This window comes from Ambystoma mexicanum, chromosome 8 (assembly GCF_040938575.1).
Source record: "Ambystoma mexicanum isolate Mex_15411 chromosome 8, UKY_AmexF1_1, whole genome shotgun sequence".
Lineage (NCBI taxonomy): Eukaryota > Metazoa > Chordata > Amphibia > Caudata > Ambystomatidae > Ambystoma > Ambystoma mexicanum.
Window position 1 is genome coordinate 1,734,068,695 of NC_090929.1, and position 23,856 is coordinate 1,734,092,550.

Genomic DNA, 23,856 nt, shown 5'->3' on the forward strand with positions numbered 1-23,856 from the left:
CCACCACCCAGGGTAGCTGTTAGCATGAGGCTGCCAACCGTGCCAGGATCCACCACCCAGAGCAGCTGTAAGCATGAGGCTGTCACCCGTGCCAGGTTCCACCACCCAGGGCAGCTGTAAGCATGAGGCTGCCACCCGTGCCAGTTTCCACCACCCAGGGCAGCTTTAAGCATGAGGCTGCCACCCGTGCCAGTTTCCACCACCCAGGGCAGCTGTAAGCATGAGGCTGCCACCCGTGCCAGGCTCCACCACCCAGAGCAGCTGTAAGCATGAGGCAGCCACCCGTGCCAGGTTCCACCATCCAGGGCAGCTGTAAGCATGAGGCTGCCACCCGTGCCAGGTTCCACCACCCAGAGCAGCTGTAAGCATGAGGCTGCCACGCGAGCCAGGTTCCACCACCCAGGGCAGCTGTAAGCAAGGAGGCTGCCACCCGTGCCAGGTTCCACCACCCAGAGCAGCTGTAAGCATGAGGCTGCCACCCGTGCCAGGTTCTACCACCCAGGACAGCTGTAAGCATGAGGCTGCCACCCGTGCCAGGTTCCACCATCCAGAGCAGCTGTAAGCATGAGGCTGCCACCCGTGCCCGGTTCCACCATCCAGAGCAGCTGTAAGCATGAAGCTGCCACCCATGCCAGTTTCCACCACCCAGTGCAGCTGTAACCATGAGGCTGCTACTCGTGCCAGGTTCGAGCAGCTGTAAGCATGAGGCTGCCACCCGTGCCAGGTTCCACCACCCAGGGCAGCTGTAAGCATGAGGCTGCCACCTGTGCCAGGTTCCACCACCCAGAGTAGCTGTAAGCATGAGGCTGCCACCTGTGCCAGGCTCCACCATCCAGGACAGCTGTAAGCATGAGGCTGCCACCCGTGCCAGTTTCCACCACCCAGGGTAGCTGTAAGCATGAGGCTGCCACCCGTGCCAGTTTCCACCACCCAGGGCAGCTGTAAGCATGAGGCTGCCACCCGTGCCAGGTTCCACCACCCAGAGCAGCTTTAAGCAAGCATGACACTGCCACCTGTGCCAGGTTCCACCATCCAGAGCAGTTGTAAGCATGAGGCTGCCACCAGTGCCAGGTACCACCACCTAGGGCATCTGTAAGCATGAGGCTGCCACCCGTACAAGGTTCCACCACCCAGAGCAGTTTTAAGCATGAGGCTGCCACCCGTGCCAGGTTCCACCACCCAGGGCAGCTGTTAGCATGAGGCTGCCACCCGTGCCATGCTCCACCACCCAGAGCAGCTGTAAGCATGAGGCTACCACCCGTGCCAGGTTCCACCACCCAGGGCAGCTGTAAGCATGAAGCTGCCACCCATGCCAGGTTTGACCACCAGAGCAGCTGTAAGCATGAGGCTGCCACCAGTGCCAGGCTCCACCATCCAGGACAGCTGTAAGCATGAGGCTGCCACCCATGCCAGGTTCCACCACCCAGAGCAGCTGTAAGCATGAGGTTGCCACGGGTGCCAGGTTCCACCACCCTGGGCAGCTGTAAGCATGAGGCTGCCAGCCATGCCAGGTTCCACCACCCAGGGCAGCTGTAAGCATGAGGCTGCCACCCGTGCCAGGTTCCACCACCCAGAGCAGCTTTAAGCAAGCATGACACTGCCACCCGTGCCTGGTTCCACCACCCGGAGCAGCTGTAAGCATGAGGCTGCCACCCGTGCCAGGCTCCACCATCCAGAGCAGCTGTAAGCATGGCTGCCACCAGTGCCCTGTTCCACCATCCAGAGCAGCTGTAATCATGAGGCTGCCACCCGTGCCAGGTTCCACCACCCAGGGCAGCTGTAAGCATGAGGCTGCCACCTTTTGCCAGGTTCCACCACCCAGAGCAGCTGTAAGCATGAGGCTGCCACCCGTGCCAGGTTCCACCACCCAGAGCAGCTGTAAGCATGAGGCTGTCACCCGTGCCATGTTCCACCACCCAGGGCAGCTGTAAGCATGAGGCTGCCACCCGTGCCAGTTTCCACCACCCAGGGCAGCTTTAAGCATGAGGCTGCCACCCGTGCCAGGTTCCACCACACAGGGCAGCTGTAAGCATGAGGCTGCCACCCGTGCCAGGCTCCACCACCCAGAGCAGCTGTAAGCATGAGGCTGCCACCCATGCCAGGTTCCACCATCCAGGGCAGCTGTAAGCATGAGGCTGCCACCCGTGCCAGGTTCCACCACACAGGGCAGCTGTAAGCATGAGGCTGCCACCCGTGCCAGGCTCCACCACCCAGAGCAGCTGTAAGCATGAGGCTGCCACCCATGCCAGGTTCCACCATCCAGGGCAGCTGTAAGCATGAGGCTGCCACCCGTGCCAGGTTCCACCACCCAGAGCAGCTGTAAGCATGAGGCTGCCACGCGAGCCAGGTTCTACCACCCAGGGCAGCTGTAAGCAAGGAGGCTGCCACCCGTGCCAGGTTCCACCACCCAGAGCAGCTGTAAGCATGAGGCTGCCACCCGTGCCAGGTTCTACCACCCAGGGCAGCTGTAAGCATGAGGCTGCCACCCGTGCCAGGTTCCACCATCCAGAGCAGCTGTAAGCATGAGGCTTCCATCCCTGCCCGGTTCCACCATCCAGAGCAGCTGTAAGCATGAGGCTGCCACCCATGCCAGTTTCCACCACCCAGAGCAGCTGTAACCATGAGGCTGCTACCCGTGCCAGGTTCGAGCAGCTGTAAGCATGAGGCTGCCACCCGTGCCAGGTTCCACCACCCAGGGCAGCTGTAAGCATGAGGCTGCCACCCGTGCCAGGTTCCACCACCCAGGGCAGCTGCAAGCATGAGGCTGCCACCCGTGCCAGGTTCCACAACCTAGGGCCGCTGAAAGCATGAGTCTGCCACCTGTGCCAGGTTCCACCACCCAGAGTAGCTGTAAGCATGAGGCTGCCACCCGTGCCAGGCTCCACCATCCAGGACAGCTGTAAGCATGAGGCTGCCACACGTGCCAGTTTCCACCACCCAGGGTAGCTGTAAGCATGAGGCTGCCACCTGTGCTAGGTTCCACCCCCCAGGGCAGCTGTAAGCATGAGGCTGCCACCCGTGCCAGGTTCCACCACCCAGAGCAGCTTTAAGCAAGCATGACGCTGCCACCTGTGCCAGGTTCCACCACCCAGAACAGCTATAAGCATGAGGCTGCCACCCATGCCAGTTTCCCCCACCCAGCGCAGCTGTAACCATGAGGCTGCCACCCGTGCCAGGTTCTACCACCCAGGGCAGCTGTAAGCATGAGGCTGCCACCAGTGCCAGGTTCCACCACCTAGGGCAGCTGTAAGCATGGGGCTGCCACCCGTGCAAGGTTCCACCACCCAGAGCAGCTTTAAGCATGAGGCTGCCACCCGTGCCAGGTTCCACCACCCAGGGCAGCTGTAAGCATGAGGCTGCCACCCGTGCCAGTTTCCACCACCCAGGGCAGCTTTAAGCATGAGGCTGCCACCCGTGCCAGGTTCCACCACCCAGGGCAGCTGTAAGCATGAGGCTGCCACCCGTGCCAGGCTCCACCACCCAGAGCAGCTGTAAGCATGAGGCTGCCACCCGTGCCAGGTTCCACCATCCAGGGCAGCTGTAAGCATGAGGCTGCCACCCGTGCCAGGTTCCACCACCCAGAGCAGCTGTTAGCATGAGGCTGCCACCCGTGCCAGGTTCTACCACCCAGGGCAGCTGTAAGCATGAGGCTGCCACCCGTGCCAGGTTCCACCACACAGGGCAGCTGTAAGCATGAGGCTGCCACCCGTGCCAGGCTCCACCACCCAGAGCAGCTGTAAGCATGAGGCTGCCACCCGTGCCAGGTTCCACCATCCAGGGCAGCTGTAAGCATGAGGCTGCCACCCGTGCCAGGTTCCACCACACAGGGCAGCTGTAAGCATGAGGCTGCCACCCGTGCCAGGCTCCACCACCCAGAGCAGCTGTAAGCATGAGGCTGCCACCCGTGCCAGGTTCCACCATCCAGGGCAGCTGCAAGCATGAGGCTGCCACCCGTGCCAGGTTCCACAACCTAGGGCCGCTGAAAGCATGAGTCTGCCACCTGTGCCAGGTTCCACCACCCAGAGTAGCTGTAAGCATGAGGCTGCCACCCGTGCCAGTTTCCACCACCCAGGGTAGCTGTAAGCATGAGGCTGCCACCTGTGCTAGGTTCCACCCCCCAGGGCAGCTGTAAGCATGAGGCTGCCACCCGTGCCAGGTTCCACCACCCAGAGCAGCTTTAAGCAAGCATGACGCTGCCACCTGTGCCAGGTTCCACCACCCAGAACAGCTATAAGCATGAGGCTGCCACCCATGCCAGTTTCCACCACCCAGAGCAGCTGTAACCATGAGGCTGCTACCCATGCCAGGTTCGAGCAGCTGTAAGCATGAGGCTGCCACCCGTGCCAGGTTCCACCACCCAGGGCAGCTGTAAGCATGAGGCTGCCACCAGTGCCAGGTTCCACCACCTAGGGCAGCTGTAAGCATGGGGCTGCCACACGTGCAAGGTTACACCACCCAGAGCAGCTTTAAGCATGAGGCTGCCACCCGTGCCAGGTTCCACCACCCAGGGCAGCTGTAAGCATGAGGCTGCCACCCGTGCCAGTTTCCACCACCCAGGGCAGCTTTAAGCATGAGGCTGCCACCCGTGCCAGGTTCCACCACCCAGGGCAGCTGTAAGCATGAGGCTGCCACCCGTGCCAGGCTCCACCACCCAGAGCAGCTGTAAGCATGAGGCTGCCACCCGTGCCAGGTTCCACCATCCAGGGCAGCTGTAAGCATGAGGCTGCCACCCGTGCCAGGTTCCACCACCCAGAGCAGCTGTTAGCATGAGGCTGCCACCCGTGCCAGGTTCTACCACCCAGGGCAGCTGTAAGCATGAGGCTGCCACCCGTGCCAGGTTCCACCATCCAGAGCAGCTGTAAGCATGAGGCTGCCACCCGTGCCCGGTTCCACCATCCAGAGCAGCTGTAAGCATGAGGCTGCCACCCATGCCAAGTTCCACCACCCAGAGCAGCTGTAACCATGAGGCTGCCACCCGTGCCAGGTTCCACAACCTAGGCCAGCTGAAAGCATGAGTCTGGCACCTGTGCCAGGTTCCACCACCCAGAGTAGCTGTAAGCATGAGGCTGCCACCCGTGCCAGGCTCCACCATCCAGGACAGCTGTAAGCATGAGGCTGCCACCCGTGCCAGTTTCCACCACCCAGGGTAGCTGTAAGCATGAGGCTGCCACCCGTGCCAGTTTCCACCACCCAGGGCAGCTGTAAGCATGAGGCTGCCACCCGTGCCAGGTTCCACCACCCAGAGCAGCTTTAAGCAAGCATGACACTGCCACCTGTGCCAGGTTCCACCAACCAGAACAGCTATAAGCATGAGGTTGCCACCCGTGCCAGGCTCCACCACCCAGGGCAGCTGTAAGTATGAAGCTGCCACCCATGCCAGGTTTGACCACCAGAGCAGCTGTAAGCATGAGGCTGCCACCAGTGCCAGGCTCCACCATCCAGGACAGCTGTAAGCATGAGGCTGCCACCCATGCCAGGTTCCACCACCCAGAGCAGCTGTAAGCATGAGGTTGCCACGGGTGCCAGGTTCCACCACCCAGGGCAGCTGTAAGCATGAGGCTGCCAGCCATGCCAGGTTCCACCACCCAGGGCAGCTGTAAGCATGAGGCTGCCACCCGTGCCAGGTTCCACCACCCAGAGCAGCTTTAAGCAAGCATGACGCTGCCACCCGTGCCTGGTTCCACCACCCGGAGCAGCTGTAAGCATGAGGCTGCCACCCGTGCCAGGCTCCACCATCCAGAGCAGCTGTAAGCATGAGGCTGCCACCAATGCCCTGTTCCACCATCCAGAGCAGCTGTAATCATGAGGCTACCACCCGTGCCAGGTTCCACCACCCAGGGCAGCTGTAAGCATGAGGCTGCCACCCGTGCCAGTTTCCACCACCCAGGACAGCTTTAAGCATGAGGCTGCCACCCGTGCCAGGTTCCACCACCCAGGGCAGCTGTAAGCATGAGGCTGCCACCCGTGCCAGGTTCCACCACCCAGAGCAGCTGTAAGCATGAGGCTGCCACGCGAGCCAGGTTCTACCACCCAGGGCAGCTGTAAGCATGAGGCTGTCACCCGTGCCATGTTCCACCGCCCAGGGCAGCTGTAAGCATGAGGCTGCCACCCGTGCCAGTTTCCACCACCCAGAGCAGCTGTAAGCATGAGGCTGCCACCCGTGCCAGGTTCCACCACCCAGAGCAGCTGTAAGCATGAGGCTGCCAGGCGAGCCAGGTTCTACCACCCAGGGCAGCTGTAAGCAAGGAGGCTGCCACCCGTGCCAGGTTCCACCACCCAGAGCAGCTGTAAGCATGAGGCTGCCACCCGTGCCAGGTTCTACCACCCAGGGCAGCTGTAAGCATGAGGCTGCCACCCGTGCCAGGTTCCACCATCCAGAGCAGCTGTAAGCATGAGGCTGCCATCCGTGCCCGGTTCCACCATCCAGAGCAGCTGTAAGCATGAGGCTGCCACCCATGCCAGTTTCCACAACCCAGAGCAGCTGTAACCATGAGGCTGCTACCCGTGCCAGGTTCGAGCAGCTGTAAGCATGAGGCTGCCACCCGTGCCAGGTTCCACCACCCAGGGCAGCTGTAAGCATGAGGCTGCCACCCGTGCCAGGTTCCACCACCCAGGGCAGCTGCAAGCATGAGGCTGCCACCCGTGCCAGGTTCCACAACCTAGGGCCGCTGAAAGCATGAGTCTGCCACCTGTGCCAGGTTCCACCACCCAGAGTAGCTGTAAGCATGAGGCTGCCACCCGTGCCAGGCTCCACCATCCAGGACAGCTCTAAGCATGAGGCTGCCACCCGTGCCAGTTTCCACCACCCAGGACAGCTTTAAGCATGAGGCTGCCACCCGTGCCAGGTTCCACCACCCAGGGCAGCTGTAAGCATGAGGCTGCCACCCGTGCCAGGTTCCACCACCCAGAGCAGCTGTAAGCATGAGGCTGCCACCCGTGCCAGGTTCCACCACCCAGAGCAGCTGTAAGCATGAGGCTGTCACCCGTGCCATGTTCCACCACCCAGGGCAGCTGTAAGCATGAGGCTGCCACCCGTGCCAGGTTCCACCACCCAGAGCAGCTGTAAGCATGAGGCTGCCACCCGTGCCAGGTTCCACCACCCAGAGCAGCTGTAAGCATGAGGCTGCCACGCGAGCCAGGTTCTACCACCCAGGGCAGCTGTAAGCAAGGAGGCTGCCACCCGTGCCAGGTTCCACCACCCAGAGCAGCTGTAAGCATGAGGCTGCCACCCGTGCCAGGTTCTACCACCCAGGGCAGCTGTAAGCATGAGGCTGCCACCCGTGCCAGGTTCCACCATCCAGAGCAGCTGTAAGCATGAGGCTGCCATCCGTGCCCGGTTCCACCATCCAGAGCAGCTGTAAGCATGAGGCTGCCACCCATGCCAGTTTCCACCACCCAGAGCAGCTGTAACCATGAGGCTGCTACCCGTGCCAGGTTCGAGCAGCTGTAAGCATGAGGCTGCCACCCGTGCCAGGTTCCACCACCCAGGGCAGCTGTAAGCATGAGGCTGCCACCCGTGCCAGGTTCCACCACCCAGGGCAGCTGCAAGCATGAGGCTGCCACCCGTGCCAGGTTCCACAACCTAGGGCCGCTGAAAGCATGAGTCTGCCACCTGTGCCAGGTTCCACCACCCAGAGTATCTGTAAGCATGAGGCTGCCACCCGTGCCAGGCTCCACCATCCAGGACAGCTGTAAGCATGAGGCTGCCACCCGTGCCAGTTTCCACCACCCAGGGTAGCTGTAAGCATGAGGCTGCCACCTGTGCCAGGTTCCACCACCCAGGGCAGCTGTAAGCATGAGGCTGCCACCCGTGCCAGGTTCCACCACCCAGAGCAGCTTTAAGCAAGCATGACGCTGCCACCTGTGCCAGGTTCCACCTCCCAGAACAGCTATAAGCATGAGGTTGCCACCCGTGCCAGGCTCCACCACCCAGGGCAGCTGAAAGCATGAGGCTGCCACCCGTGCCAGGTTCCACCACCCAGAGTAGCTGTAATCATGAGTCCGCCACCCGTGCCATGCTCCACCATCCAGGACAGCTGTAAGCATGAGGTTGCCACCCGTGCCAGGTTCCACCACCCAGGGCAGCTGTAAGAATGAGGCTGCCACCCATGCCAGGTTCCACCACCCAGGGCAGCTGCAAGCATGAGGCTGCCACCCGTGCCAGGTTCCACCACCCAGAGCAGCTTTAAGCAAGCATGACGCTGCCACCCGTGCCAGGTTCCACCACCCAAAGCAGCTGTAAGCATGAGGCTGCCACCCGTGCCAGGCTCCACCATCCAGAGCAGCTGTAAGCATGAGGCTGCCACCAGTGCCCGGTTCCTCCATCCAGAGCAGATGTAAGCATGAGGCTGCCACCCGTGCCAGGTTCCACCATCCAGGGCAGATGTAAGCATGAGGCAACCACCTGTGCCAGTTTCCACCACCCAGGGCAGCTTTAAGCATGAGGCTGCCACCCGTGCCAGGTTCCACCACCCAGAGTAGCTGTAAGCATTAGGCTGCCACCCGTGCCAGGCTCCACCATCCAGGACAGCTGTAAGCATGAGGTTGCCACCCGTGCCAGGTTCCACCACCCAGGGCAGCTGTAAGCATGTGGCTGCCACCCGTGCCAGGTTCCACCATCCAGGGCAGCTGTAAGCATGAGGCTGCCACCCGTGCCAGGTTCCACCACCCAGAGCAGCTTTAAGCAAGCATGACGCTGCCACCCGTGCCAGGTTCCACCACCCAGAGCAGCTGTAAGCATGAGGCTGCCACCCGTGCCAGGCTCCACCATCCAGAGCAGCTGTAAGCATGAGGCTGCCACCAGGCCCGGTTCCACCATCCAGAGCAGCTGTAAGCATGAGGCTGCCACCCGTGCCAGGTTCCACCACCCAGGGCAGATGTAAGCATGAGGCTGCCACCCGTGCCAGTTTCCAACACCCAGGGCAGCTTTAAGCATGAGGCTGCACCCGTGCCAGGTTCCACCACCCAGGGCAGCTGTAAGCATGAGGCTGCCACCCGTGCCAGGCTCCACCACCCAGGGCAGCTGTAAGCATGAGGCTGCCACCCGTGCCAGGCTCCACCACCCAGGGCAGCTGTAAGCATGAGGCTGCCACCCGTGCCAGGCTCCACCACCCAGAGCAGCTGTATGCATGAGGCTGCCACCCGTGCCAGGTTCCACCACCCAGGGTAGCTGTTAGCATGAGGCTGCCAACCGTGCCAGGATCCACCACCCAGAGCAGCTGTAAGCATGAGGCTGTCACCCGTGCCAGGTTCCACCACCCAGGGCAGCTGTAAGCATGAGGCTGCCACCCGTGCCAGTTTCCACCACCCAGGGCAGCTTTAAGCATGAGGCTGCCACCCGTGCCTGTTTCCACCACCCAGGGCAGCTGTAAGCATGAGGCTGCCACCCGTGCCAGGCTCCACCACCCAGAGCAGCTGTAAGCATGAGGCAGCCACCCGTGCCAGGTTCCACCATCCAGGGCAGCTGTAAGCATGAGGCTGCCACCCGTGCCAGGTTCCACCACCCAGAGCAGCTGTAAGCATGAGGCTGCCACGCGAGCCAGGTTCCACCACCCAGGGCAGCTGTAAGCAAGGAGGCTGCCACCCGTGCCAGGTTCCACCACCCAGAGCAGCTGTAAGCATGAGGCTGCCACCCGTGCCAGGTTCTACCACCCAGGACAGCTGTAAGCATGAGGCTGCCACCCGTGCCAGGTTCCACCATCCAGAGCAGCTGTAAGCATGAGGCTGCCACCCGTGCCCGGTTCCACCATCCAGAGCAGCTGTAAGCATGAAGCTGCCACCCATGCCAGTTTCCACCACCCAGTGCAGCTGTAACCATGAGGCTGCTACTCGTGCCAGGTTCGAGCAGCTGTAAGCATGAGGCTGCCACCCGTGCCAGGTTCCACCACCCAGGGCAGCTGTAAGCATGAGGCTGCCACCTGTGCCAGGTTCCACCACCCAGAGTAGCTGTAAGCATGAGGCTGCCACCTGTGCCAGGCTCCACCATCCAGGACAGCTGTAAGCATGAGGCTGCCACCCGTGCCAGTTTCCACCACCCAGGGTAGCTGTAAGCATGAGGCTGCCACCCGTGCCAGTTTCCACCACCCAGGGCAGCTGTAAGCATGAGGCAGCCACCCGTGCCAGGTTCCACCACCCAGAGCAGCTTTAAGCAAGCATGACACTGCCACCTGTGCCAGGTTCCACCATCCAGAGCAGTTGTAAGCATGAGGCTGCCACCAGTGCCAGGTACCACCACCTAGGGCATCTGTAAGCATGAGGCTGCCACCCGTACAAGGTTCCACCACCCAGAGCAGTTTTAAGCATGAGGCTGCCACCCGTGCCAGGTTCCACCACCCAGGGCAGCTGTTAGCATGAGGCTGCCACCCGTGCCATGCTCCACCACCCAGAGCAGCTGTAAGCATGAGGCTACCACCCGTGCCAGGTTCCACCACCCAGGGCAGCTGTAAGCATGAAGCTGCCACCCATGCCAGGTTTGACCACCAGAGCAGCTGTAAGCATGAGGCTGCCACCAGTGCCAGGCTCCACCATCCAGGACAGCTGTAAGCATGAGGCTGCCACCCATGCCAGGTTCCACCACCCAGAGCAGCTGTAAGCATGAGGTTGCCACGGGTGCCAGGTTCCACCACCCTGGGCAGCTGTAAGCATGAGGCTGCCAGCCATGCCAGGTTCCACCACCCAGGGCAGCTGTAAGCATGAGGCTGCCACCCGTGCCAGGTTCCACCACCCAGAGCAGCTTTAAGCAAGCATGACACTGCCACCCGTGCCTGGTTCCACCACCCGGAGCAGCTGTAAGCATGAGGCTGCCACCCGTGCCAGGCTCCACCATCCAGAGCAGCTGTAAGCATGGCTGCCACCAGTGCCCTGTTCCACCATCCAGAGCAGCTGTAATCATGAGGCTGCCACCCGTGCCAGGTTCCACCACCCAGGGCAGCTGTAAGCATGAGGCTGCCACCTTTTGCCAGGTTCCACCACCCAGAGCAGCTGTAAGCATGAGGCTGCCACCCGTGCCAGGTTCCACCACCCAGAGCAGCTGTAAGCATGAGGCTGTCACCCGTGCCATGTTCCACCACCCAGGGCAGCTGTAAGCATGAGGCTGCCACCCGTGCCAGTTTCCACCACCCAGGGCAGCTTTAAGCATGAGGCTGCCACCCGTGCCAGGTTCCACCACACAGGGCAGCTGTAAGCATGAGGCTGCCACCCGTGCCAGGCTCCACCACCCAGAGCAGCTGTAAGCATGAGGCTGCCACCCATGCCAGGTTCTACCATCCAGGGCAGCTGTAAGCATGAGGCTGCCACCCGTGCCAGGTTCCACCACACAGGGCAGCTGTAAGCATGAGGCTGCCACCCGTGCCAGGCTCCACCACCCAGAGCAGCTGTAAGCATGAGGCTGCCACCCATGCCAGGTTCCACCATCCAGGGCAGCTGTAAGCATGAGGCTGCCACCCGTGCCAGGTTCCACCACCCAGAGCAGCTGTAAGCATGAGGCTGCCACGCGAGCCAGGTTCTACCACCCAGGGCAGCTGTAAGCAAGGAGGCTGCCACCCGTGCCAGGTTCCACCACCCAGAGCAGCTGTAAGCATGAGGCTGCCACCCGTGCCAGGTTCTACCACCCAGGGCAGCTGTAAGCATGAGGCTGCCACCCGTGCCAGGTTCCACCATCCAGAGCAGCTGTAAGCATGAGGCTTCCATCCCTGCCCGGTTCCACCATCCAGAGCAGCTGTAAGCATGAGGCTGCCACCCATGCCAGTTTCCACCACCCAGAGCAGCTGTAACCATGAGGCTGCTACCCGTGCCAGGTTCGAGCAGCTGTAAGCATGAGGCTGCCACCCGTGCCAGGTTCCACCACCCAGGGCAGCTGTAAGCATGAGGCTGCCACCCGTGCCAGGTTCCACCACCCAGGGCAGCTGCAAGCATGAGGCTGCCACCCGTGCCAGGTTCCACAACCTAGGGCCGCTGAAAGCATGAGTCTGCCACCTGTGCCAGGTTCCACCACCCAGAGTAGCTGTAAGCATGAGGCTGCCACCCGTGCCAGGCTCCACCATCCAGGACAGCTGTAAGCATGAGGCTGCCACACGTGCCAGTTTCCACCACCCAGGGTAGCTGTAAGCATGAGGCTGCCACCTGTGCTAGGTTCCACCCCCCAGGGCAGCTGTAAGCATGAGGCTGCCACCCGTGCCAGGTTCCACCACCCAGAGCAGCTTTAAGCAAGCATGACGCTGCCACCTGTGCCAGGTTCCACCACCCAGAACAGCTATAAGCATGAGGCTGCCACCCATGCCAGTTTCCACCACCCAGCGCAGCTGTAACCATGAGGCTGCCACCCGTGCCAGGTTCTACCACCCAGGGCAGCTGTAAGCATGAGGCTGCCACCAGTGCCAGGTTCCACCACCTAGGGCAGCTGTAAGCATGGGGCTGCCACCCGTGCAAGGTTCCACCACCCAGAGCAGCTTTAAGCATGAGGCTGCCACCCGTGCCAGGTTCCACCACCCAGGGCAGCTGTAAGCATGAGGCTGCCACCCGTGCCAGTTTCCACCACCCAGGGCAGCTTTAAGCATGAGGCTGCCACCCGTGCCAGGTTCCACCACCCAGGGCAGCTGTAAGCATGAGGCTGCCACCCGTGCCAGGCTCCACCACCCAGAGCAGCTGTAAGCATGAGGCTGCCACCCGTGCCAGGTTCCACCATCCAGGGCAGCTGTAAGCATGAGGCTGCCACCCGTGCCAGGTTCCACCACCCAGAGCAGCTGTTAGCATGAGGCTGCCACCCGTGCCAGGTTCTACCACCCAGGGCAGCTGTAAGCATGAGGCTGCCACCCGTGCCAGGTTCCACCACACAGGGCAGCTGTAAGCATGAGGCTGCCACCCGTGCCAGGCTCCACCACCCAGAGCAGCTGTAAGCATGAGGCTGCCACCCGTGCCAGGTTCCACCATCCAGGGCAGCTGTAAGCATGAGGCTGCCACCCGTGCCAGGTTCCACCACACAGGGCAGCTGTAAGCATGAGGCTGCCACCCGTGCCAGGCTCCACCACCCAGAGCAGCTGTAAGCATGAGGCTGCCACCCGTGCCAGGTTCCACCATCCAGGGCAGCTGTAAGCATGAGGCTGCCACCCGTGCCAGGTTCCACCACCCAGAGCAGCTGTAAGCATGAGGCTGCCACGCGAGCCAGGTTCTACCACCCAGGGCAGCTGTAAGCAAGGAGGCTGCCACCCGTGCCAGGTTCCACCACCCAGAGCAGCTGTAAGCATGAGGCTGCCACCCGTGCCAGGTTCTACCACCCAGGGCAGCTGTAAGCATGAGGCTGCCACCCGTGCCAGGTTCCACCATCCAGAGCAGCTGTAAGCATGAGGCTTCCATCCCTGCCCGGTTCCACCATCCAGAGCAGCTGTAAGCATGAGGCTGCCACCCATGCCAGTTTCCACCACCCAGAGCAGCTGTAACCATGAGGCTGCTACCCGTGCCAGGTTCGAGCAGCTGTAAGCATGAGGCTGCCACCCGTGCCAGGTTCCACCACCCAGGGCAGCTGTAAGCATGAGGCTGCCACCCGTGCCAGGTTCCACCACCCAGGGCAGCTGCAAGCATGAGGCTGCCACCCGTGCCAGGTTCCACAACCTAGGGCCGCTGAAAGCATGAGTCTGCCACCTGTGCCAGGTTCCACTACCCAGAGTAGCTGTAAGCATGAGGCTGCCACCCGTGCCAGGCTCCACCATCCAGGACAGCTGTAAGCATGAGGCTGCCACACGTGCCAGTTTCCACCACCCAGGGTAGCTGTAAGCATGAGGCTGCCACCTGTGCTAGGTTCCACCCCCCAGGGCAGCTGTAAGCATGAGGCTGCCACCCGTGCCAGGTTCCACCACCCAGAGCAGCTTTAAGCAAGCATGACGCTGCCACCTGTGCCAGGTTCCACCACCCAGAACAGCTATAAGCATGAGGCTGCCACCCATGCCAGTTTCCACCACCCAGCGCAGCTGTAACCATGAGGCTGCCACCCGTGCCAGGTTCCACCACCCAGGGCAGCTGTAAGCATGAGGCTGCCACCAGTGCCAGGTTCCACCACCTAGGGCAGCTGTAAGCATGGGGCTGCCACCCGTGCAAGGTTCCACCACCCAGAGCAGCTTTAAGCATGAGGCTGCCACCCGTGCCAGGTTCCACCACCCAGGGCAGCTGTAAGCATGAGGCTGCCACCCGTGCCAGTTTCCACCACCCAGGGCAGCTTTAAGCATGAGGCTGCCACCCGTGCCAGGTTCCACAACCTAGGGCCGCTGAAAGCATGAGTCTGCCACCTGTGCCAGGTTCCACCACCCAGAGTAGCTGTAAGCATGAGGCTGCCACCCGTGCCAGGCTCCACCATCCAGGACAGCTGTAAGCATGAGGCTGCCACACGTGCCAGTTTCCACCACCCAGGGTAGCTGTAAGCATGAGGCTGCCACCTGTGCTAGGTTCCACCCCCCAGGGCAGCTGTAAGCATGAGGCTGCCACCCGTGCCAGGTTCCACCACCCAGAGCAGCTTTAAGCAAGCATGACGCTGCCACCTGTGCCAGGTTCCACCACCCAGAACAGCTATAAGCATGAGGCTGCCACCCATGCCAGTTTCCACCACCCAGCGCAGCTGTAACCATGAGGCTGCCACCCGTGCCAGGTTCTACCACCCAGGGCAGCTGTAAGCATGAGGCTGCCACCAGTGCCAGGTTCCACCACCTAGGGCAGCTGTAAGCATGGGGCTGCCACCCGTGCAAGGTTCCACCACCCAGAGCAGCTTTAAGCATGAGGCTGCCACCCGTGCCAGGTTCCACCACCCAGGGCAGCTGTAAGCATGAGGCTGCCACCCGTGCCAGTTTCCACCACCCAGGGCAGCTTTAAGCATGAGGCTGCCACCCGTGCCAGGTTCCACCACCCAGGGCAGCTGTAAGCATGAGGCTGCCACCCGTGCCAGGCTCCACCACCCAGAGCAGCTGTAAGCATGAGGCTGCCACCCGTGCCAGGTTCCACCATCCAGGGCAGCTGTAAGCATGAGGCTGCCACCCGTGCCAGGTTCCACCACCCAGAGCAGCTGTTAGCATGAGGCTGCCACCCGTGCCAGGTTCTACCACCCAGGGCAGCTGTAAGCATGAGGCTGCCACCCGTGCCAGGTTCCACCACACAGGGCAGCTGTAAGCATGAGGCTGCCACCCGTGCCAGGCTCCACCACCCAGAGCAGCTGTAAGCATGAGGCTGCCACCCGTGCCAGGTTCCACCATCCAGGGCAGCTGTAAGCATGAGGCTGCCACCCGTGCCAGGTTCCACCACACAGGGCAGCTGTAAGCATGAGGCTGCCACCCGTGCCAGGCTCCACCACCCAGAGCAGCTGTAAGCATGAGGCTGCCACCCGTGCCAGGTTCCACCATCCAGGGCAGCTGTAAGCATGAGGCTGCCACCCGTGCCAGGTTCCACCACCCAGAGCAGCTGTAAGCATGAGGCTGCCACGCGAGCCAGGTTCTACCACCCAGGGCAGCTGTAAGCAAGGAGGCTGCCACCCGTGCCAGGTTCCACCACCCAGAGCAGCTGTAAGCATGAGGCTGCCACCCGTGCCAGGTTCTACCACCCAGGGCAGCTGTAAGCATGAGGCTGCCACCCGTGCCAGGTTCCACCATCCAGAGCAGCTGTAAGCATGAGGCTTCCATCCCTGCCCGGTTCCACCATCCAGAGCAGCTGTAAGCATGAGGCTGCCACCCATGCCAGTTTCCACCACCCAGAGCAGCTGTAACCATGAGGCTGCTACCCGTGCCAGGTTCGAGCAGCTGTAAGCATGAGGCTGCCACCCGTGCCAGGTTCCACCACCCAGGGCAGCTGTAAGCATGAGGCTGCCACCCGTGCCAGGTTCCACCACCCAGGGCAGCTGCAAGCATGAGGCTGCCACCCGTGCCAGGTTCCACCACCCAGAGCAGCTTTAAGCAAGCATGACGCTGCCACCTGTGCCAGGTTCCACCACCCAGAACAGCTATAAGCATGAGGCTGCCACCCATGCCAGTTTCCACCACCCAGCGCAGCTGTAACCATGAGGCTGCCACCCGTGCCAGGTTCCACCACCCAGGGCAGCTGTAAGCATGAGGCTGCCACCCGTGCCAGGTTCCACCACCCAGGGCAGCTGCAAGCATGAGGCTGCCACCCGTGCCAGGTTCCACAACCTAGGGCCGCTGAAAGCATGAGTCTGCCACCTGTGCCAGGTTCCACCACCCAGAGTAGCTGTAAGCATGAGGCTGCCACCCGTGCCAGGCTCCACCATCCAGGACAGCTGTAAGCATGAGGCTGCCACACGTGCCAGTTTCCACCACCCAGGGTAGCTGTAAGCATGAGGCTGCCACCTGTGCTAGGTTCCACCCCCCAGGGCAGCTGTAAGCATGAGGCTGCCACCCGTGCCAGGTTCCACCACCCAGAGCAGCTTTAAGCAAGCATGACGCTGCCACCTGTGCCAGGTTCCACCACCCAGAACAGCTATAAGCATGAGGCTGCCACCCATGCCAGTTTCCACCACCCAGCGCAGCTGTAACCATGAGGCTGCCACCCGTGCCAGGTTCTACCACCCAGGGCAGCTGTAAGCATGAGGCTGCCACCAGTGCCAGGTTCCACCACCTAGGGCAGCTGTAAGCATGGGGCTGCCACCCGTGCAAGGTTCCACCACCCAGAGCAGCTTTAAGCATGAGGCTGCCACCCGTGCCAGGTTCCACCACCCAGGGCAGCTGTAAGCATGAGGCTGCCACCCGTGCCAGTTTCCACCACCCAGGGCAGCTTTAAGCATGAGGCTGCCACCCGTGCCAGGTTCCACCACCCAGGGCAGCTGTAAGCATGAGGCTGCCACCCGTGCCAGGCTCCACCACCCAGAGCAGCTGTAAGCATGAGGCTGCCACCCGTGCCAGGTTCCACCATCCAGGGCAGCTGTAAGCATGAGGCTGCCACCCGTGCCAGGTTCCACCACCCAGAGCAGCTGTTAGCATGAGGCTGCCACCCGTGCCAGGTTCTACCACCCAGGGCAGCTGTAAGCATGAGGCTGCCACCCGTGCCAGGTTTCACCACACAGGGCAGCTGTAAGCATGAGGCTGCCACCCGTGCCAGGCTCCACCACCCAGAGCAGCTGTAAGCATGAGGCTGCCACCCGTGCCAGGTTCCACCATCCAGGGCAGCTGTAAGCATGAGGCTGCCACCCGTGCCAGGTTCCACCACACAGGGCAGCTGTAAGCATGAGGCTGCCACCCGTGCCAGGCTCCACCACCCAGAGCAGCTGTAAGCATGAGGCTGCCACCCGTGCCAGGTTCCACCATCCAGGGCAGCTGTAAGCATGAGGCTGCCACCCGTGCCAGGTTCCACCACCCAGAGCAGCTGTAAGCATGAGGCTGCCACGCGAGCCAGGTTCTACCACCCAGGGCAGCTGTAAGCAAGGAGGCTGCCACCCGTGCCAGGTTCCACCACCCAGAGCAGCTGTAAGCATGAGGCTGCCACCCGTGCCAGGTTCTACCACCCAGGGCAGCTGTAAGCATGAGGCTGCCACCCGTGCCAGGTTCCACCATCCAGAGCAGCTGTAAGCATGAGGCTTCCATCCCTGCCCGGTTCCACCATCCAGAGCAGCTGTAAGCATGAGGCTGCCACCCATGCCAGTTTCCACCACCCAGAGCAGCTGTAACCATGAGGCTGCTACCCGTGCCAGGTTCGAGCAGCTGTAAGCATGAGGCTGCCACCCGTGCCAGGTTCCACCACCCAGGGCAGCTGTAAGCATGAGGCTGCCACCCGTGCCAGGTTCCACCACCCAGGGCAGCTGCAAGCATGAGGCTGCCACCCGTGCCAGGTTCCACAACCTAGGGCCGCTGAAAGCATGAGTCTGCCACCTGTGCCAGGTTCCACTACCCAGAGTAGCTGTAAGCATGAGGCTGCCACCCGTGCCAGGCTCCACCATCCAGGACAGCTGTAAGCATGAGGCTGCCACACGTGCCAGTTTCCACCACCCAGGGTAGCTGTAAGCATGAGGCTGCCACCTGTGCTAGGTTCCACCCCCCAGGGCAGCTGTAAGCATGAGGCTGCCACCCGTGCCAGGTTCCACCACCCAGAGCAGCTTTAAGCAAGCATGACGCTGCCACCTGTGCCAGGTTCCACCACCCAGAACAGCTATAAGCATGAGGCTGCCACCCATGCCAGTTTCCACCACCCAGCGCAGCTGTAACCATGAGGCTGCCACCCGTGCCAGGTTCCACCACCCAGGGCAGCTGTAAGCATGAGGCTGCCACCAGTGCCAGGTTCCACCACCTAGGGCAGCTGTAAGCATGGGGCTGCCACCCGTGCAAGGTTCCACCACCCAGAGCAGCTTTAAGCATGAGGCTGCCACCCGTGCCAGGTTCCACCACCCAGGGCAGCTGTAAGCATGAGGCTGCCACCCGTGCCAGTTTCCACCACCCAGGGCAGCTTTAAGCATGAGGCTGCCACCCGTGCCAGGTTCCACCACCCAGGGCAGCTGTAAGCATGAGGCTGCCACCCGTGCCAGGCTCCACCACCCAGAGCAGCTGTAAGCATGAGGCTGCCACCCGTGCCAGGTTCCACCATCCAGGGCAGCTGTAAGCATGAGGCTGCCACCCGTGCCAGGTTCCACCACCCAGAGCAGCTGTTAGCATGAGGCTGCCACCCGTGCCAGGTTCTACCACCCAGGGCAGCTGTAAGCATGAGGCTGCCACCCGTGCCAGGTTCCACCATCCAGAGCAGCTGTAAGCATGAGGCTGCCACCCGTGCCCGGTTCCACCATCCAGAGCAGCTGTAAGCATGAGGCTGCCACCCATGCCAGTTTCCACCACCCAGAGCAGCTGTAACCATGAGGCTGCTACCCGTGCCAGGTTCGAGCAGCTGTAAGCATGAGGCTGCCACCCGTGCCAGGTTCCACCACCCAGGGCAGCTGTAAGCATGAGGCTGTCACCCATGCCAGGTTCCACCACCCAGGGCAGCTGCAAGCATGAGGCTGCCACCCGTGCCAGGTTCCACAACCTAGGGCCGCTGAAAGCATGAGTCTGGCAACTGTGCCAGGTTCCACCACCCAGAGTAGCTGTAAGCATGAGGCTGCCACCCGTGCCAGGCTCCACCATCCAGGAGAGCTGTAAGCATGAGGCTGCCACCCGTGCCAGTTTCCACCACCCAGGGTATCTGTAAGCATGAGGCTGCCACCCGTGCCAGTTTCCACCACCCAGGACAGCTGTAAGCATGAGGCTGCCACCCGTGCCAGGTTCCACCACCCAGAGCAGCTTTAAGCAAGCATGACACTGCCACCTGTGCCAGGTTCCACCACCCAGAACAGCTATAAGCATGAGGTTGCCACCGGTGCCAGGCTCCACCATCCAGAGCAGTTGTAAGCATGAGGCTGCCACCCATGCCAGTTTCCACCACCCAGAGCAGCTGTAAGCATGAGGCTGCCACCAGTGCCAGGTACCACCACCTAGGGCAGCTGTAAGCATGAGGCTGCCACCCGTGCAAGGTTCCACCACCCAGAGCAGCTTTAAGCATGAGGCTGCCACCCGTGCCAGGTTCCACCACCCAGGGCAGCTGTTAGCATGAGGCTGCCACCCGTGCCATGCTCCACCACCCAGAGCAGCTGTAAGCATGAGGCTACCACCCGTGCCAGGTTCCACCACCCAGGGCAGCTGTAAGCATGAAGCTGCCACCCATGCCAGGTTTGACCACCAGAGCAGCTGTAAGCATGAGGCTGCCACCAGTGGCAGGCTCCACCATCCAGGACAGCTGTAAGCATGAGGCTGCCACCCATGCCAGGTTCCACCACCCAGAGCAGCTGTAAGCATGAGGTTGCCACGGGTGCCAGGTTCCACCACCCAGGGCAGCTGTAAGCATGAGGCTGCCAGCCATGCCAGGTTCCACCACCCAGGGCAGCTGTAAGCATGAGGCTGCCACCCGTGCCAGGTTCCACCACCCAGAGCAGCTTTAAGCAAGCATGACGCTGCCACCCGTGCCTGGTTCCACCACCCGGAGCAGCTGTAAGCATGAGGCTGCCACCCGTGCCAGGCTCCACCATCCAGAGCAGCTGTAATCATGAGGCTGCCACCCGTGCCAGGTTCCACCACCCAGGGCAGCTGTAAGCATGAGGCTGCCACCCGTGCCAGTTTCCACCACCCAGGACAGCTTTAAGCATGAGGCTGCCACCCGTGCCAGGTTCCACCACCCAGGGCAGCTGTAAGCATGAGGCTGCCACCCGTGCCAGGTTCCACCACCCAGAGCAGCTGTAAGCATGAGGCTGACACCCGTGCCAGGTTCCACCACCCAGAGCAGCTGTAAGCATGAGGCTGTCACCCGTGCCATGTTCCACCACCCAGGGCAGCTGTAAGCATGAGGCTGCCACCCGTGCCAGTTTCCACCACCCAGGGCAGCTTTAAGCATGAGGCTGCCACCCGTGCCAGGTTCCACCACACAGGGCAGCTGTAAGCATGAGGCTGCCACCCGTGCCAGGCTCCACCACCCAGAGCAGCTGTAAGCATGAGGCTGCCACCCGTGCCAGGTTCCACCATCCTGGGCAGCTGTAAGCATGAGGCTGCCACCCGTGCCAGGTTCCACCACCCAGAGCAGCTGTAAACATGAGGCTGCCACGCGAGCCAGGTTCTACCACCCAGGGCAGCTGTAAGCAAGGAGGCTGCCACCCGTGCCAGGTTCCACCACCCAGAGCAGCTGTAAGCATGAGGCTGCCACCCGTGCCAGGTTCTACCACCCAGGGCAGCTGTAAGCATGAGGCTGCCACCCGTGCCAGGTTCCACCATCCAGAGCAGCTGTAAGCATGAGGCTGCCATCCGTGCCCGGTTCCACCATCCAGAGCAGCTGTAAGCATGAGGCTGCCACCCATGCCAGTTTCCACCACCCAGAGCAGCTGTAACCATGAGGCTGCTACCCGTGCCAGGTTCGAGCAGCTGTAAGCATGAGGCTGCCACCCGTGCCAGGTTCCACCACCCAGGGCAGCTGTAAGCATGAGGCTGCCACCCGTGCCAGGTTCCACCACCCAGGGCAGCTGCAAGCATGAGGCTGCCACCCGTGCCAGGTTCCACAACCTAGGGCCGCTGAAAGCATGAGTCTGCCACCTGTGCCAGGTTCCACCACCCAGAGTAGCTGTAAGCATGAGGCTGCTACCCGTGCCAGGCTCCACCATCCAGGACAGCTGTAAGCATGAGGCTGCCACCCGTGCCAGTTTCCACCACCCAGGGTAGCTGTAAGCATGAGGCTGCCACCTGTGCCAGGTTCCACCACCCAGGGCAGCTGTAAGCATGAGGCTGCCACCCGTGCCAGGTTCCACCACCCAGAGCAGCTTTAAGCAAGCATGACGCTGCCACCTGTGCCAGGTTCCACCACCCAGAACAGCTATAAGCATGAGGTTGCCACCCGTGCCAGGCTCCACCATCCAGAGCAGCTGTAAGCATGAGGCTGCCACCAGTGCCAGGTTCCACCACCCAGGGCAGCTGTAAGCATGAGGCTGCCACCCGTGCCAGTTTCCACCACCCAGGGCAGCTTTAAGCATGAGGCTGCCACCCGTGCCAGGTTCCACCACCCAGGGCAGCTGTAAGCATGAGGCTGCCACCCGTGCCAGGCTCCACCACCCAGAGCAGCTGTAAGCATGAGGCTGCCACCCGTGCCAGGTTCCACCATCCAGGGCAGCTGTAAGCATGAGGCTGCCACCCGTGCCAGGTTCCACCACCCAGAGCAGCTGTAAGCATGAGGCTGCCACGCGAGCCAGGTTCTACCACCCAGGGCAGCTGTAAGCAAGGAGGCTGCCACCCATGCCAGGTTCCACCACCCAGAGCAGCTGTAAGCATGAGGCTGCCACCCGTGCCAGGTTCTACCACCCAGGGCAGCTGTAAGCATGAGGCTGCCACCCGTGCCAGGTTCCACCATCCAGAGCAGCTGTAAGCATGAGGCTGCCATCCGTGCCCGGTTCCACCATCCAGAGCAGCTGTAAGCATGAGGCTGCCACCCATGCCAGTTTCCACCACCCAGAGCAGCTGTAACCATGAGGCTGCTACCCGTGCCAGGTTCGAGCAGCTGTAAGCATGAGGCTGCCACCCGTGCCAGGTTCCACCACCCAGGGCAGCTGTAAGCATGAGGCTGCCACCCGTGCCAGGTTCCACCACCCAGGGCAGCTGCAAGCATGAGGCTGCCACCCGTGCCAGGTTCCACAACCTAGGGCCGCTGAAAGCATGAGTCTGCCACCTGTGCCAGGTTCCACCACCCAGAGTAGCTGTAAGCATGAAGCTGCCATCCATGCCAGGTTAGACCACCAGAGCAGCTGTAAGCATGAGGCTGCCACCAGTGCCAGGCTCCACCATCCAGGACAGCTGTAAGCATGAGGCTGCCACCCATGCCAGGTTCCACCACCCAGAGCAGCTGTAAGCATGAGGTTACCACGGGTGCCAGGTTCCACCACCCAGGGCAGCTGTAAGCATGAGGCTGCCAGCCATGCCAGGTTCCACCACCCAGGGCAACTGTAAGCATGAGGCTGCCACCCGTGCCAGGTTCCACCACCCAGAGCAGCTTTAAGCAAGCATGACTCTGCCACCCGTGCCAGGTTCCACCACCCGGAGCAGCTGTAAGCATGAGGCTGCCACCCGTGCCAGGCTCCACCATCTGGAGCAGCTGTAAGCATGAGGCTGCCACCAGTGCCCAGTTCCACCATCCAGAGCAGCTGTAAGCATGAGGCTGCCACCCATGCCAGGTTCCACCACCCAGGGCAGCTGTAAGCATGAGGCTGCCACTCGTGCCAGTTTCCACCACCCAGGACAGCTTTAAGCATGAGGCTGCCACCCGTGCCAGGTTCCACCACCCAGAGCAGCTGTAAGCATGAGGCTGCCACCCGTGCTAGTTTCCACCACCCAGGACAGCTTTAAGCATGAGGCTGCCACCCGTGCCAGGCTCCACCATCCAAAGCAGCTGTAAGCATGAGGCTGCCACCAGTGCCCAGTTCCACCATCCAGAGCAGCTGTAATCATGAGGCTGCCACCCATGCCAGGTTCCACCACCCAGGGCAGCTGTAAGCATGAGGCTGCCACCCGTGCCAGGTTCCACCACCCAGAGAAGCTGTAAGCATGAGGCTGCCACCCGTGCCAGGTTCCACCACCCAGAGCAGCTGTAAGCATGAGGCTGCCACCCGTGCCAGGTTCCACCACCCAGGGTAGCTGTAAGCATGAGGCTGCCACCCGTGCCAGGTTCCACCACCCGGAGTAGCTGTAAGCAAGAGGCTGCCACCCATGCCAGGTTCCACCACCCGGGGCAGCTGTAAGCATGAGGCTGCCACCCATGCCAGGTTCCACCACCCAGGGCAGCTGTAAGCATGAGGCTGCCACCCGTGCCAGGTTCCACCACCCGGGGCAGCTTCAAGCATGAGGCTGCCACACGTGCCAGGTTCCACCACCCGGGGCAGCTGTAAGCAAGAGGTTGATACCCGTGCCAGGTTCCACCATCCGGGGCAGCTGTAAGCAAGAGGTTGCCACCCGTGCCAGGTTCCACCACCCGGGGCAGCTGTAAGCATGAGGCTGCCACCCGTGCCAGGTTCCACCACCCAGGGCAGCTGTAAGCATGAGGCTGCCACCCGTGCCAGGTTCCACCACCCAGAGCAGCTGTAAGCATGAGGCTGCCACCCGTGCCAGGTTCCACCACCCAGAGCAGCTGTAAGCGTGAGGCTGCCACCCGTGCTAGGTTCCACCACCCAGAGCAGCTGTAATTATGAGGCTGCCACCCGTGCCAGGTTCCACCACCCAGAGCAGCTGTAAGCGTGAGGCTGCCACCCGTGCCAGGTTCCGCCACCCAGGCCAGCTGTAAGCGTGAGGCTGCCACCCGTGAAAGGTTCCACCATCCAGAGCAGCTGTAAGC